This window comes from Hemiscyllium ocellatum, chromosome 19 (genome assembly GCF_020745735.1).
Source record: "Hemiscyllium ocellatum isolate sHemOce1 chromosome 19, sHemOce1.pat.X.cur, whole genome shotgun sequence".
Lineage (NCBI taxonomy): Eukaryota > Metazoa > Chordata > Chondrichthyes > Orectolobiformes > Hemiscylliidae > Hemiscyllium > Hemiscyllium ocellatum.
In genome coordinates, this window is record NC_083419.1 from 50,553,464 (window position 1) to 50,568,038 (window position 14,575).

The window sequence follows — 14,575 nt, forward strand, 5'->3', positions numbered from 1 at the left end:
CAGTCACCCTGTTCGATGTGCCCCAGGTGACCCTGCTCACGTCGGATTATGTACCTTCCTACTGGCAGAAAGTGAATCACCGATGTCTCATCATTCCCAAAAAGACTGAGAACAGAGTCAGAAACCATCTCAGTCCTGACACATGTTGTGGAGTGATAGGAGTGTTAAGGTTTAATCAAATATTGTTTAAACATGAATGCTATTCATTACAATACTTCTGATAAAAGGAACAGAACAAAACAATTGGGGGAGAATATATCATAATAGGTAGTGATGATGCTTATGAATATCATAAATCAGTGATGACTGCTGGGATAGTGAGTGTTGCAGGAATGCTGTCTCTGCCCACTCATGTCTACAGTGTAGCTGATGGTGGTTGTTCATTAGTATAAAGTCAGACTCACTTTGCTCTATGCACTCAGTACCATCTCATTACAGTTATGATTTTTTAGCTTCATATCAGATTTATTCTCTATTCGTTTTGTTGAATGACCCATGTGTGTTCATCATTCACCCTCTGTGGTGCACGGTGAGTGTGCCTTAAATCTCTCCACATCTTGGCCACACATCCCATTTCACATGTTTGATCCTATGTGCTGACTTAAGCGATTACAACATCCATTTCCAAGGAGGAAAACTTAATTAACGAAAGCTTAGCAGAAGGTAGGGAAGTTGACAATATACACCAAGTATAACTAAAGACGTTTAACTAAATCCAAAATGCAGACAGATTTTTATACTTTTAAGATCAGCTCACAGGCCACTTCAGTTAGCACATTCACTGTTAACATAAAGTGGCATTACTGGTATAGGCATGAGAAAACAACTCTTTGGGAGATGGCTGTACTTTGTATCTTCAATGGTTGAATGTTACCAGCAGCAACTATAAAACAACACAATCAATTTAGAACCTCTCATTTGATGTATAGAGGTCCTGAATGCATAAACCATATAACTATTCAGTACTTCTAACACGGAATGGAAATGTGAGATTCTCAATGAAGATTCGGAAATATACATCCAACAACGTTAATGTATCAAACTTACGCATGCACAAATTTTTCCGTATCTTGGTCACCATCCATTAAACAATTTCAGAGTTTATACTTGTGATAGATTCCAGAGAATCAACAGAAATACAAAATCAAGAATAGTATTGCATGTACAAAATGCTTCAGAAGTTCCAAGGACAGGTGTCATTTCAAGCCTTGAACCTCTCCTGATGCTTGGCACAGATCAAAAAGAATTGTCCATGTAACCAAGAATTCCAATTTAATCTCCTAGCTCAGGATAGAAAAACATTTCCACAGTTCCTCTGTGGAAGCAAGATACAGCTGCCTTATTTATTCTGGAGCATTAAAGGCAGACTTCCACTAGTGATAGCACTAATACAAACAACATTTCACCAAAGTGGTCACAGGGAACAATTCACAAAGGGAGTTGAACCAAATGCAGAATTATTATTTCTGCAATGGAAGGATTGAGCATCTATATAGAATTAAATGGACAGCAAACATCAGTACCTATGTCTCCCCAGTGTCACTAGGTCTCTTTTCTAAAAAAAAATCAATGATCCAGTCCATAACATAGTGCTCAAGAAGTTAACTAAACATCTGCTGTCCATGGTTCTTCAATTAAACCTACCTTTGTCGCCAATTTGCTTAGTGCTGACAAAATCCCAGCTTCACTCATGCTCAGTGCTTTATTTTCTTGCAAGGTCTCCTCTCGCCTACTTTACATGAGTTATGCATTTTACGGAACCGAACTTTATCATAAGTTCTGTATTTAGAATAGATGCTGTGTTGTCTCATCATTGTATCCTGCTGAGTGCCGAAATCTGGCAAAACATTTTACACCAGAGGATCTGCAGGAGGCTTTCTGCTATTCACCATGGTGTGACTTTCTGTAAATCCATCCTTCATTTGAAAGCAAGGCGCACAATAAGCCTGCAAGTAATGAATGACTCCACGAAGCTTTCATAACTTCGACAGTTATAAAAGTTCTGACCTCATGCAGCTTCCTCCATACATGCAAGAACATTTTTTTGTTTGCCTGCATGGTTACTGACCAAGGAAATCTCTTCAGCTGTTAACATTCAATACATTGCTCAAGGCCTGTGACTTGTTGCAGCGCAATTTATTTAAATACTAGCAATTGCTCTGGATATTTTAAACATTATTTTCTACATGTTGGCAATGTTGAAAACTATGAGCTCCCCTATAGTTTGAGCTCTACAAGCTGTTTAGACATGACTTCAAAAGTACTTATAAATATTGTGCTACGACTGAGCTAAAAGCTTTTGTACAAACCAATAATTATGTTATGATACGTATGTCTGGCCTCACCTTTTTCCCAGAAAGGATCTGAAGTTAGTGTTTAAACAAGTGAGGAAGAACCAAAAGTACACATCAATTTAAAAAAAAAGGCCAGGGATAAACAGAAGTTATGACCCAGAAACAGTCTAGCCCGAATGTTTCGAGCTGTTGTCCTAATTTCACGAGATTGTCTGGTCACAGCTTCACTTCACATCCCATTTCTTCCACAAAAAACTGCAAATGTGTAGCTGAATAAAAATCCAATACTAACTTAATAACCTTCAGATAGAAATAACTGGCGATACAGCCCACATCTAATGTAACATTAAGGCAACAATGAAGAATCATTTCAACTATACTGGGAGACGTGGAGAGAAGGGCAGTAATCAGATTGTACTGAATATTGTTCATAGAACATAAAGTAAGAAAAAGAAGCTTAAGACAGAGATTCAATGACATAAACCAGAGAACAATAACATAAAGGAGCACTAAAAGATTGGAAATTTGCATTTATATCTACCGACATGATTAGAAGCATTAGTAAAATAAAATGCTAAAAATAAAAGTTTGGCATCATCAGGAGAGTAGGTAAAATAGGAATACTGAAAACAATTCAAACGCTAAGAGGATATTTATAAATGTAGCAACAGTGCTCAAAGTAAGGAGCAAATAAAGTTCAGTATGTAAAGGATATCTGGGAAGCAAATGAAGATGAGTGCATGAGAAATAAATTGCCACACAGAACAAATATGGCCATAATGTGAAATAGGGAAATGTCAGTGAACAGACGGGAAGAGTAAAAAACAAAATAGCTTACTCTCTGAAGAACAAGCAAAATATGCAAGGGCAGAGGTTTAAGATAATATACAGAAGCTGGAAGCTGTGGCAATGTTAGAGTCAGCAATCACACAACGATTAGTCAATAGATTCTTATTTCAAAAATTCTAAGGACTTACAACTAGGTATATACTTTCAAGTTAACATTTTGGAAAGTAACAGGAGAACAGATCAAGCAAATTTATTTGGAATGGAGTATTCAACAAGATGTGGATAAAAGGAAGAATTGAACACTTTTAAAAAGGAATAATACTGGCAATATAACAAATATACAACAAGTCAAAATGCACTTGAGAAGATCCCACATAAACAAATTACTGTACAAGAGTGTATAGTGTCCAGCATGGTATATTTGCAGGGGATCAATTAACACTCCAGAAATGAGAGTCAGGATAAATGATGGCACGGTTGCTCAGTGGTTAGCACTGCTGCCTCACAGTGCCAGGGACCCGGGCTCAATTCCACCCTTGGGCAATGGTGCAAACTCTACAAAGACAGAGACAGAGACATTCTCCCTGTGTCCGTGTGAGTTTCCTCCCACAGTCCAAAGATGTGCAGGTTAGATGGATTGGCCGTGGGAAACACAAGAGTATGTGGGTGGGTTTGGGTTGGATGCTCTTCGGACGGTCATTGTGACACAAATGGCTGAATGGCCTACTTCCACACTGTACGGATTTGTGAAAAGTGTCATTTAAAGATGGCAAACCCGACCTGAACTAGTTACAATCTATATTAATGACCTGAAGGATGGAGATCCTTTTCTCACTTATACGTTTTGTACATTACACCAGAAAGACCTATTATCTATGTAACATTGTTTTGATAGTGATCTTTCAGACCTTTAACATATAGCATAGTTTGATTGGTAAGCTTTTTTCTCAAAATCATTGCTGCCCCTTCTACCAAAAGCCAAGATGCATCATAAAGATGCCCGAAAAATTTTCATTTTAGTGCTAAAAGAACATAGCCAGTTCAATTGTTCATCACCTTAATGTTAATATAACTGCCCTTACTGAAAAATAACACCGAGAAGCTCATTTGAACCATTAATGTGTTTATCCATTATCCAGAGCTTTCTGTCTATTCCTTAGGGAGGGGGTGGAAGAATGCTGCTCTCTCAAGTAGAATCACTACTTAGAACCTTCTATCTTTTAAAAGATCATTCCAAAAAAGGGTCACTGAAATCAAAACTTTTACTCTGCTTTCTCTTCACGGAGATGTCTCTCCAGTAATTTCTGTTTGTTTCAGCTTTATAGTATCTGCAGTTTTGTTTTATTCCAGTATAACCATATATAGAATCATTGAATCACAGAATCCCTGTAGTGTGGAAGCAGGCCATTTGGCTCATCGAGTCCACACTGGCCCTCTGAAGAGTATCCCAACCAAACCCAACCTCCTATCCTATCCCTGCAACCCTGCATTTCCAATGGCCAACCCACCTCACCTGCACATCTTTGGACTGTGGGCGAAACTGGAGCTCCAAGAGGAAACCCGCATAGACACAGGGAGAATGTCTGTATAGAGTTTGCACAGTTGCCCAAGGCTGGAATCAAACCCGGTTCCCTAGAGGCAGTGCTAACCACTGAGCCACCGTGCTGCCCTCAATATGGCTTAATAATTCATACAGAAGAGAAAAATCTCTACAAGTTGTTGAGCTGCTGCTACTTGAAATTCGTTACCAGACTGTAATGTCATTCTATTAATTATGTTATAACCACCTAATTTCTAACTTAATTTTGAGACACTAAGTTATGCTACCATTTTGCCTTTTACTCCTCTTTTGTATCCAAGATTTGTACCTAAGTACTTGTACTTAAGATGCCGCCATTAAAGGCAGCCATAGTAAACAACCTTTACTTGTTATGGACTAGGCCAGACCACTCAAAGCGTTCTTAAGCAGGAGCTCAGACCATAACCTTGCAATTTGTTTCGGTAAGCGTACAGTGAAAATTAGCCAGATCAAATATTCACAAAATTACACAATGAAACAAAGAAGAGAATAAAGAACCCTACAAAACTCAACCTATCCAACTAGACTTAATTATGCTGTTCCGAATATACACAACAGTAAACAAACTCCCTTTAAAAACCAGTATAAATGGAACACATGCTTACAAATTGAAGTCGAAGAGCAGAAAGAGAGAGGGAGAGAAAGTGTGTTTCCACACAGCTCCCTGTTGAACTCCTCCCCAGTTCAAGACTGAACTAAAACTGCTCAGTTCAGCTAGCTGGAGAACTGACAACTCCTTTTTCATTATACAGGTCACTTCTAAAACATGACCATCCTGGCCTGAAGTCTCATTTGTTTACATATAAACAAAAGGCCTCAAAATCTTTTTCATCTCGGTACCAACCAGACTGATCGGAGCCCGGCCCGGTTTATTGCCCCTCTGAAAAAAAATCAAGGACAGAGTCTCCTTCAGCCAAGGAACAGCCTTTAGGAAAAAAGGGACTAGCTTTGTAATACCTCCCCCATTAAAATAAAATGAACCATCAATACCAAAAGATGGCTTCATTTTTAACCATTCAAAACCCAGTTAGAAATCTAAACACACATACACTCATTACTAACTATAAGCACGCAAACATGCACAACTACATGCAAATTGAGGCCACAGTACACCCACGATCAAACACCTCTGAATCTCATTCAAGTTTTGATAACGCATCGGAAGTCATGTTTTCGTGACCTGCCACAGGCATAATTGTCAAACTGAAGAGCTGCAACAACAAACTCCATCTAAACAATCTGGCATTTTTGTCCTTAGATTTTTCCACAAATATCAATGGGTTACGATCAGTTCAAGGTTTGTGTGAAGATTTGTAGCTCGGGTGCTCGTTGTTGTGGTTCTGTTCACCGAGCTGGGAATTTGTGTTGCAGACGTTTCGTCCTCTGTCTAGGTGACATCCTCAGTGCTTGGGAGCCTCCTGTGAAGCGCTTCTGTGATCTTTCCTCCAGCATTTGTACTGGTTTGAATCTGCCGCTTCTGGTTGTCAGTTCCAGCTGTCCGCTGCAGTGGCCAGTATATTGGGTCCAGGTCGATGTGTTTGTTTATAGAATCTGCGAATGAGTGCCATGCCTCTAGGAATCCCCTGGCTGTTCTCTGTTTGGCTTGTCCGATAATAGTAGTGTTGTCCCAGTCAAACCCATGTTGCTTTTCATTTGCATGAGTGGCTATTAAGGATAGCTGGTCGTGTCGTTTCGTGGCTAGTTGGTGTTCAGGGGTACGGATCATTAGCTGTCTTCCTGTTTGTCCTATGTAGTGTTTTGTGCAGTCTTGCATGGGATTTTGTACACTACGTTGGTTTTACTCCTGTTGGGTATCGGGTCCTTCGTTCTGGTGAGTTGTTGTCGGAGAGTGGCTGTTGGTTAGTGTGCTGTTATGAGTCCTAGTGGTCGCAGTAGTCTGGCTGTCAGTTCAGAAATGTTCTTGATGTGTGGTAAAGTGGCTAGTCCTTTGGGTTGTGGCATGTCCTCATTCCGTTGTCTTTCCCTTAGGCATCTGTTGATGAAATTGCGGGGGTATCGGTTTTTGGCGAATACATTGCAGAGGTGTTCTTCTTCTTCTTTTTGCAGTCCTGGTGTGCTGCAGTGTGTTGAGGTCCTTTTGAACAGTGTCTTGATGCAACTTCTTTTGTGTGTGTTGGGGTGGTTGCTTTCGTAGTTCAGGACTTGGTCTGTATGTGTGGCTTTCCTGTATACTTTTGTGGTGAATTCTCTGTTCAGTGTTATGATCAGTGTATACGTTGGTCTCAAATGCATTGCTGGTAATATAAAACACTGAAATGTTGGAATGCCAAAACCAAGCTTAACGTCTCTTTCTCCACCATTGAATATTTCTGCTGATGAATGTTCAACTTCCTGGAAAAATATCTGATGGGTCTCTCTATCCCTTTGTCATCCTCTTGCAGGAGCACCGCACCGACACCCACATCACTGGAATCGCTAGCTACCTTGGAAGGCTTCGTGTAATCTGGTGTGATTAATACTGGGGCAGTGGTTGACACAGTTTTTAGCCTGTCAGATGCCTGTCCACTGAAACTTTATGCCCTTTTTTAAACTCGGTGAGTGGAGCAGCCACTCTGCTAAAGTTCGGCACAAACTTACAGTAAAATCTATTCAACTCCAGGAACAGTAGTACTGCCTTTTTTTTTGACAGTGTGGGAAATTGCCCAATTACTTTCATTTTTGCATCCTGTGGGGGCATTCATCCATGTCCAATAACATGGCCCAGGAAGATGACTTGGGCTTTGGCAAATTCAGTTTTAGTGAGGTTTACCACCAAGCCTGCCTTCTAAAGTCATAGAACAGGCCCTTCGACCCACAATATTGTACCGAGGATTATTCCTAATCTAAAATAAAATCACCTAACCTACGCATCCCTCAATTTGTTGCTGTCCATGTGCATGTCCAACAGTCGCTTAAATGTCCCTATTGATTCTGTTTACACCACTACTGCTGGTAACACATTCCATGCATTCACAACTCTCTGTGTAAAGAACCTACCTCTGACGTCTCCTCTATACCTTCTTCCTAACACCTTAAAACAATTAGCCCTCTTGTCAGTCAATCCAGACTTGGGGAAAAGTCTCTGGCTATCGACTCTATTCATGCCTCTCATTACCTTGTACACCTCGATCAGGTCACCGCTCTTCCTCCTTCTTTCCTACAGAAAGATAAATCAGAGCTTAGTCAACCTCTCTTCATAAGACAAGCCTTCTAGTCTAGGCAGCATCCTGGTAAACCTTCTTTGCACCCTCTCCAAAGCCTCTATCTTTCCTATGGTTGGGCAACCAGAACTAGACACAATATTCCAACTGTGGTGTCACCAGGGTTCTGTAGAGCTGCAGCAAAACCTAGTGGCTCTTAAACTCTATCTCCCTGTTAATGGAAGCCAAAATACCATACGCTTTCTTAACCCTATCCACTTGGGTGGCAACTTTGAGGGATCTACGCACTTGAACACCCAGATCCCTCGGTTCCTCCACACTGCCAAGAATCTGGTCTTTAATCCTATATTCAGCATTCAAGTTCGACCTTCCAAAATGCATCACTTCGCATTTATCCAGGTTGAGCTCCATCTGCCATTTCTCAGCCCAGCTCTGCATCCTGTCTATGTCACACTGCAGCCTACAATAGCCCTCAATACTATCAATGGCACCTCCAATATTTGTGTCATCAGCAAATTTACTAACCCACCTCTCAACCTACTTATCAAAGTCATTTATTAATTTCTCCTTAATCAATTTTAACGGTCCTCTTTTACTTCATGCCCAAAAGTTAATTCAAACGAACTGAATTTGGTCGATTCATTTGGTGCATCTCTGATCGCAAACAGTACAAATGGAACTCCCTTATCCCAATCATCTGGATAATCCTGACCATAAGCCCTTAACATGGTCTTCAGTGTTTGCTGCCATCTCTCGAGTGCTCCCTGAGATTCCAGATGGTAGATAGATTTGAATTGCTTTATTCTCAAGTTATTCATAAGCTCCTTGAATAGTTTGAATGTGAAGTCTGATCCTTGACCTGACTGGATCTCTATTGGGAGTCCGCATCTTGTAAAAAAGTTTAAATAATTCTTCTACAACCCTTTTAGCTGTGATATTGCGTAATGAGATTGCTTCTGGAAATCTAGTCGACACGTCCATTATTGTTAATAAATACTTATTCCCACTTTTTGTTTGGGGTAGGGGAGCTATGCAATCAATCAAGACTCTTGTGAAAGAATCCTCAAATGCTGGAATGGTTGTTAAAATTACTGATTTTATTACTGCCTGTGGTTTTCTGGTTAGCTGACATGTATGACAGATCTGGCAAAATTCAACTACATCTTAGTCTAGTCCGGGCCAGTAAAAATGCCTTTGTATTTTAATCCTTAATCAACCTCTGATCATTTTGTATGCTCTGAGGCAGTTGTCTAACTTCCCTTGTGCTTTTTGTTACTAGTCCAATAAAACTTCCAGACTTGTCTGGTTTCCCTGGGAAGTTGTGTGTGGAGGCGGAGGAGATTGGAGAGACACTAAATCAATACTTTTCATCAGTATTCACTCAGGAACAGGACACTGTTGCTGATGTGAATATGGAGTCACAAATGATTAGAATGGATGGCCTGGAAATATGCAGGGAAGAGGTTCTGGGAATATTGGAGAGGATGAAAATAGATAAGTCTCCTGGGCCTGATGGCATTTACCCTAGGATCCTATGGGAAGCTAGGGAGGAGATAGCAGAGCCATTGGCCTGGATTTTTATGTCGTCATTGTCAACGGGAATAGTACCAGAGGACTGGAGGATAGCGAATGTGGTCCCCTTGTTCAAGAAAGGGAGTAGGGATAGCCCTAGTAACTATAGACCAGCGAGTCTGACTTCAGTGGTGGGCAAAGTCTTAGAGAGAATGGTAAGGGATAAGATTTATGAACATCTGGATAGGAATAACGTGATCAAGGATAGCCAGCATGGTTTTGTGAAGGGCAGGTCGTGCCTCACAAACCTTATTGAGTTCTTTGAGAAGGTGACTAAGGAAGTGGACGAGGGTAAAGCAGTAGATGTTGTGTATATGGATTTTAGTAAGGCGTTCGATAAGGTTCCCCATGGTAGGCTAATGCTAAAACTACGGAGGTATGGCATTGAGGATACATTAGAGGTTTGGATTAGGAATTGGCTGGCTGGAAGGAGACAGAGGGTAGTAGTTGATGGACTATGTTCATCTTGGAGTGCAGTTACTAGCGGTGTACCACAAGGATCTGTTTTGGGACCATTGCTTTTTGTTATCTTTATAAATGATCTAGAGGAAGGGCTTGAAAGCTGGGTAAGCAAGTTTGCGGATGACACAAAAGTCGGTGGAGTTGTGGATAGTGAGGAAGGAAGTGGTAGGTTACAGCGGGATATAGATAAGTTACAGAGCTGGGCAGAAATGTGGCAAATGGAATTCAATGTAGCTAAGTGTGAAGTCATTCACTTTGGTAGGAGTAACAAGAAGATGGATTACTGGGCTAATGGTAGGCTACTTGGTAGTGTGGATGAGCAGAGGGATCTTGGTGTCCATGTACACAGATCTCTGAAAGTTGCCACCCAGGTAAATAGTGCTGTGAGGAAGACATATGGTGTACTGGGCTTTATTGGTAGAGGAATTGAGTTCCGGAGTCCTGAGGTCATGTTGCAACTGTATAAGACTCTGGTGCGGCCTCATCTGGAGTATTGGGTGCAGTTTTGGTCGCCATACTATAGGAAGGATGTGGAGGCATTGGAACGAGTGCAGAGGAGGTTTACCAGGATGTTGCCTGGAATGGTAGGAAAATCTTATGAGGAAAGGCTGAGGCACTTGGGGCTGTTCTCATTGGAGAAGAGAAGGTTTAGGGGAGATTTGATAGAGGTGTATAAGATGATAAGGGGTTTAGATAGGGTCGACACTGAGAACCTTTTACCGCTAATGGAGTCAGGTGTTACTAGGGGACACAGCTTTAAATTAAGGGGTGGTAGGTATAGGACAGATGTTAGGGGTAGATTCTTTACACAGCGGGTTGAGAGTTCATGGAATGCCCTGCCAGTAGCAGTGGTGAACTCTCCTTCTTTATGGTCATTTAAGCGGGCATTGGATAGGCATTTGGAAGTTATTGGGCTAGTGTAGGTTAGGTAGGATTCGGTCGGCGCAACATCGAGGGCCGAAGGGCCTGTACTGCGCTGTATCTTTCTATGTTCTATGTTCTATCTGGCTTCTTCCCAGCCCACCACTGTTATTTCCTGTGGCCCACCTTATTACAATGAAAAGCTGGTGCTTTTTAACTTCTTTGCCCTTTCAAGGGTTTCTTTTTTAACCTGTGGTAGGTAATGCTTATGATCTTCACTGAGATCTATCTATCCCTTTCCAAGCGAGGATGTCTCTTTACCCCAATTTCTATCCCTCATGGACTGAACTTGATTCTGGAAGCCAAATCATGTTTTATGGACCAGCTCATAATCATCAATCACTTCAGCTGCTAACCTCGCTGTTTTACTCTCTGCTCTTCCACATGAACTCGCATTACTTCCTCACTGAGCCTACCCTCAGCCTTTATCTCCAGCCTTTTAAGCTGGCTTTCCTTTATAAGTGTCAGTCTTTGAAGGTCAAACATTCTTTTCCCTTCTCCTGCTTTTAACTGTAACTCAAACGGTTTCATTTCTGCTGCCCTTTCCTGATCTCTCGCCTCTAATTCAAGCTGCTTCATTTGCAATTGAATTCTTGTCATCTCTATAGATTCTGATGGTTTCTCCAGCAAGTTTAAACGCAGATCTACTGCTGTAATTATCTACCCTTTCCTCACAGAAGCAGGCAGTTCCAATACCAGCTTCTCTGCTAATTCCTGCAACCTGGTCTTTGCAAAACTTCCCAAGTCATCACATCCACATCCAGAAAACCTTTGGCGACTGAAAGAGCCATTATTATCCCCAACCAAACCAACAGCCGAAATAAAGAACGAGCACCTATCACTCGCTGTGTAAAATCTCACAAAGGGCCCCCAGTCTGCTATGGACTAGGCCAGACCACTCAAACCATTCTTAAGCAGGCAGCTAAGACCGTAACCTTGCAAGTTGTTTCAGTAAATGTACAGTGAAAATTACCCAGAGTAAGTTAGCGAGGTTGACTACTAGATTTTCAAAACAGACAAATATGTATTCACAAAATTACACAATGAAACACAAAGAACAGAATAAAGAACCCAGACAGAACTCAGCCTATCCAACTTGACGTAAATATGCTGTTTTGAATATACACAACAGTCTCAATAAGCAAACTTCCTTTAAAACCCCAGTATAAGTAGAACACATGCTTACAAGTTGAAATTAAAGGGCAGAAAGAGTGAGAGAGCGAGACTCCACACAGCTCCCTGCTGAACTCCTCACCAGACCAAGACTGAACTAAAACTGCTCAGTTCAGCTAGCTGGAGAGCTGACCACTCCCCTTTCATTATACAGGTCTCTTCTAAAACATGACCACCCTGGCCTGAAGTCTCATCAATTTACACATAAACAAAAGGCCTCTCAAAATCTTTTTCATCTCTGTACTAAACCAGACTGATCGGAACCCGGCCGGGTTTATTACCCCTCTGATAAAAATCAAGGACAGAGTCTCCCTGAGCCAAGAAACAGCTTTTAGGAAAAAAAGGGACTAGCTTTATGACACACTGTACTCCAGCACAGGAGCATATGTGACAAAAGGATATATTCTAAAGAGGGATATACTATTCTATTTCCAGAGAAAAAAAGGAAGAAAGATACCATTGCCTTCAAGATATATACCTCTGCAGATTTCAAACGATCTTTAATGGCTACTATAATCATGTTTCTTAAGCTAAATTAATGTTTCAAACTATCCATTTTATTTCTTAAATAATGTGTGTTCATCTACAGTCAAATAGTGTGGCACAGTCCAAAGATGTGCGGGTCAGGTGAATTGGCCATGCTAAATTGCCCGTAGTGTTAGGTAAGGGGTAATGTAGGGGTATGGGTGGGTTTCGCTTCGGCGGGTCGGTGTGGACTTGTTGGGCCGAAGGGCCTGTTTCCACACTGTAAGTCTAATCTAAAATAGCAGGTCAGGCAGCATCCAATGAGCCAGAGAGTCAACGTTTAGGGCATAAGCCCCGCATCTACAGACAAGATTTTGCTCATTGTCAGGACTCACCCAACACGTCCCCTGGTCTTTTCCTCATGTTTTAAACAGACCATGTGGACTTTCCACTCCATCCTCATGAGAGCATTTTTGTAAGGGAGTGCAAGAAGAATCAGTTATTTTAGGAAGAGCATTTTAAAATGGATGACAAAGCTGCAATGTCAAAAGGGGTGATAAGTAGGAAAAAAAAGGCATAGCACAAGAATGCCAATGCTCAGAGGTGGAGACTTTCCTGATTCCTCAAGGGGAAGGCAGGGTTCAGCCAGTGTTAAGCTGAGATTTTAAACAGATATGGATAAGTACTTCAAACTTGAAGGGCAGGGTGCGGCAGAGCCAATACAAATCAAATTTTGGGAGGACAAGTGACTGGATAAATGATCGTACGGTGGAGAAATATAGAAGAGAATGGAAGCAGAGAAAGAGGAACAATTATTGAAGGTGCTTTAATGATGTTTGAGTAAGGAGGAATCATGCCATCTTGGAATCATTTGTTGGAAGTGAAGACTGGAAGGGTAAGGCCCTGGGAAGTGCTGCTGAACAGAGGGACCTTGCAGTGCAGGTTCATAATTCCTTGAACGTAGAATCGTAGATAGAATAGTGAAGAAGGCATTTGGTATACTTTCCTTTATTGGTCAGAGAATCGAGTAGAGGAGTTGGGAGGCCATGTTGCAGCTGTACAGGACATTGGTTAGGCCAATTTTGGAATAGTGCATGCAATTCTGGTCTCCTTCCTATCAGAAGGATGTTGTGAAACCAGAAAGGGTTCAGAAAAGATTGATAAGGATGTTGCAGGGTTGGAGGGTTTGAACTATAGGGAGAGGCTGAATAGGGTGGGGCTGTTTTCCTTGGAGCGTTGGAGGCTGAGGGGTGACCTAATAGAGGTTTATAAAATCATGAGGGGAATGGATAGGAGAAACAATCAAGGTCTTTTCCCTGGGATGGGGGAGTCCAGAACTAGGGGGCATAGGTTTAGGGTGAAAGGGAAAAAATATAAAAGGGACCTAAGGGGCAACTTTTTCACACAGAGGGGTGTGTGTGTGTGTGTGTGTGTGTGTGTGTGTGTGTGTGTGTGTGTGTGTGTGTGTGTGTGTGTGTGTGTGTAAACGCTGGTGGCAAACCGGCTGTGGTTAATTGTCACCAACCCAGGCTGGGGAGGGAGAGACAAGGACAGAGGCTATTTCCAACAAGAAGGCATTTCCATCTTCCCTTGGCATTCAGTTAGCACCCATCATCAACATCGTTTTGAAGCTATCGACCAGCAATTTAATTGGACTCTGAAATCTACACGAATCCTGCAACTACAAGAGCAGGTCAGGAGCTGGATGTTGTTTAGTGAGTAACTCACATCTTGAATCCCCAATGTCTTTCTTCCAGTTACACATTACAAAGCCAGGAGGGTGATGGAATATTTATTATTTTCTTGTACAAATTCATCTCAAACTGGAGTTTACACCATCCAGGAAAGAAAGCCTGCTTGATCAGCACTCACCAGAAAAATTCACTTTTTCCATCACTACAAGCTCTTGAAAATGGTGCATTGCATCAACTCCCCCAATCGCCCAGGAGCATAGGAACAGGAGAACACCAATCCATTCGTTGAGCCAAGCCCTCACCATTCAATTGGATTGTGGCTGATCTTCATGGCTCAATGTCACTTTCCTACACAATTTTCAAATTCCTTAAAATCACTCATGCCTGAAAATGTCTCAATTTCTGTCTTATATACAGCTCAATAACTGAGCTTCCACAGCACTGCTAATTCCAAGAAGTCACCAC

General features: G+C 41.6%; 1 protein-coding gene across 3 annotated transcripts in view; it reads right to left on the reverse strand.

Moving 5' to 3' along the window:
* LOC132824975 (rho GTPase-activating protein 8-like) overlaps positions 1–14,575 on the reverse strand; it is a 97,048-nt gene that overhangs the window by 75,861 nt on the left and 6,612 nt on the right. Inside the window, exon 1 of one of the 3 annotated variants that reach the window (XM_060839910.1) lies at positions 7,778–7,791. The exons of the other annotated variants lie outside the window; for them this stretch is intronic. The gene's annotated coding sequence lies outside the window, so the exon portion shown is untranslated. Of the gene's footprint in view, positions 1–7,777; positions 7,792–14,575 lie in introns of those variants that run through there. 3 annotated transcript variants of the gene reach the window in all.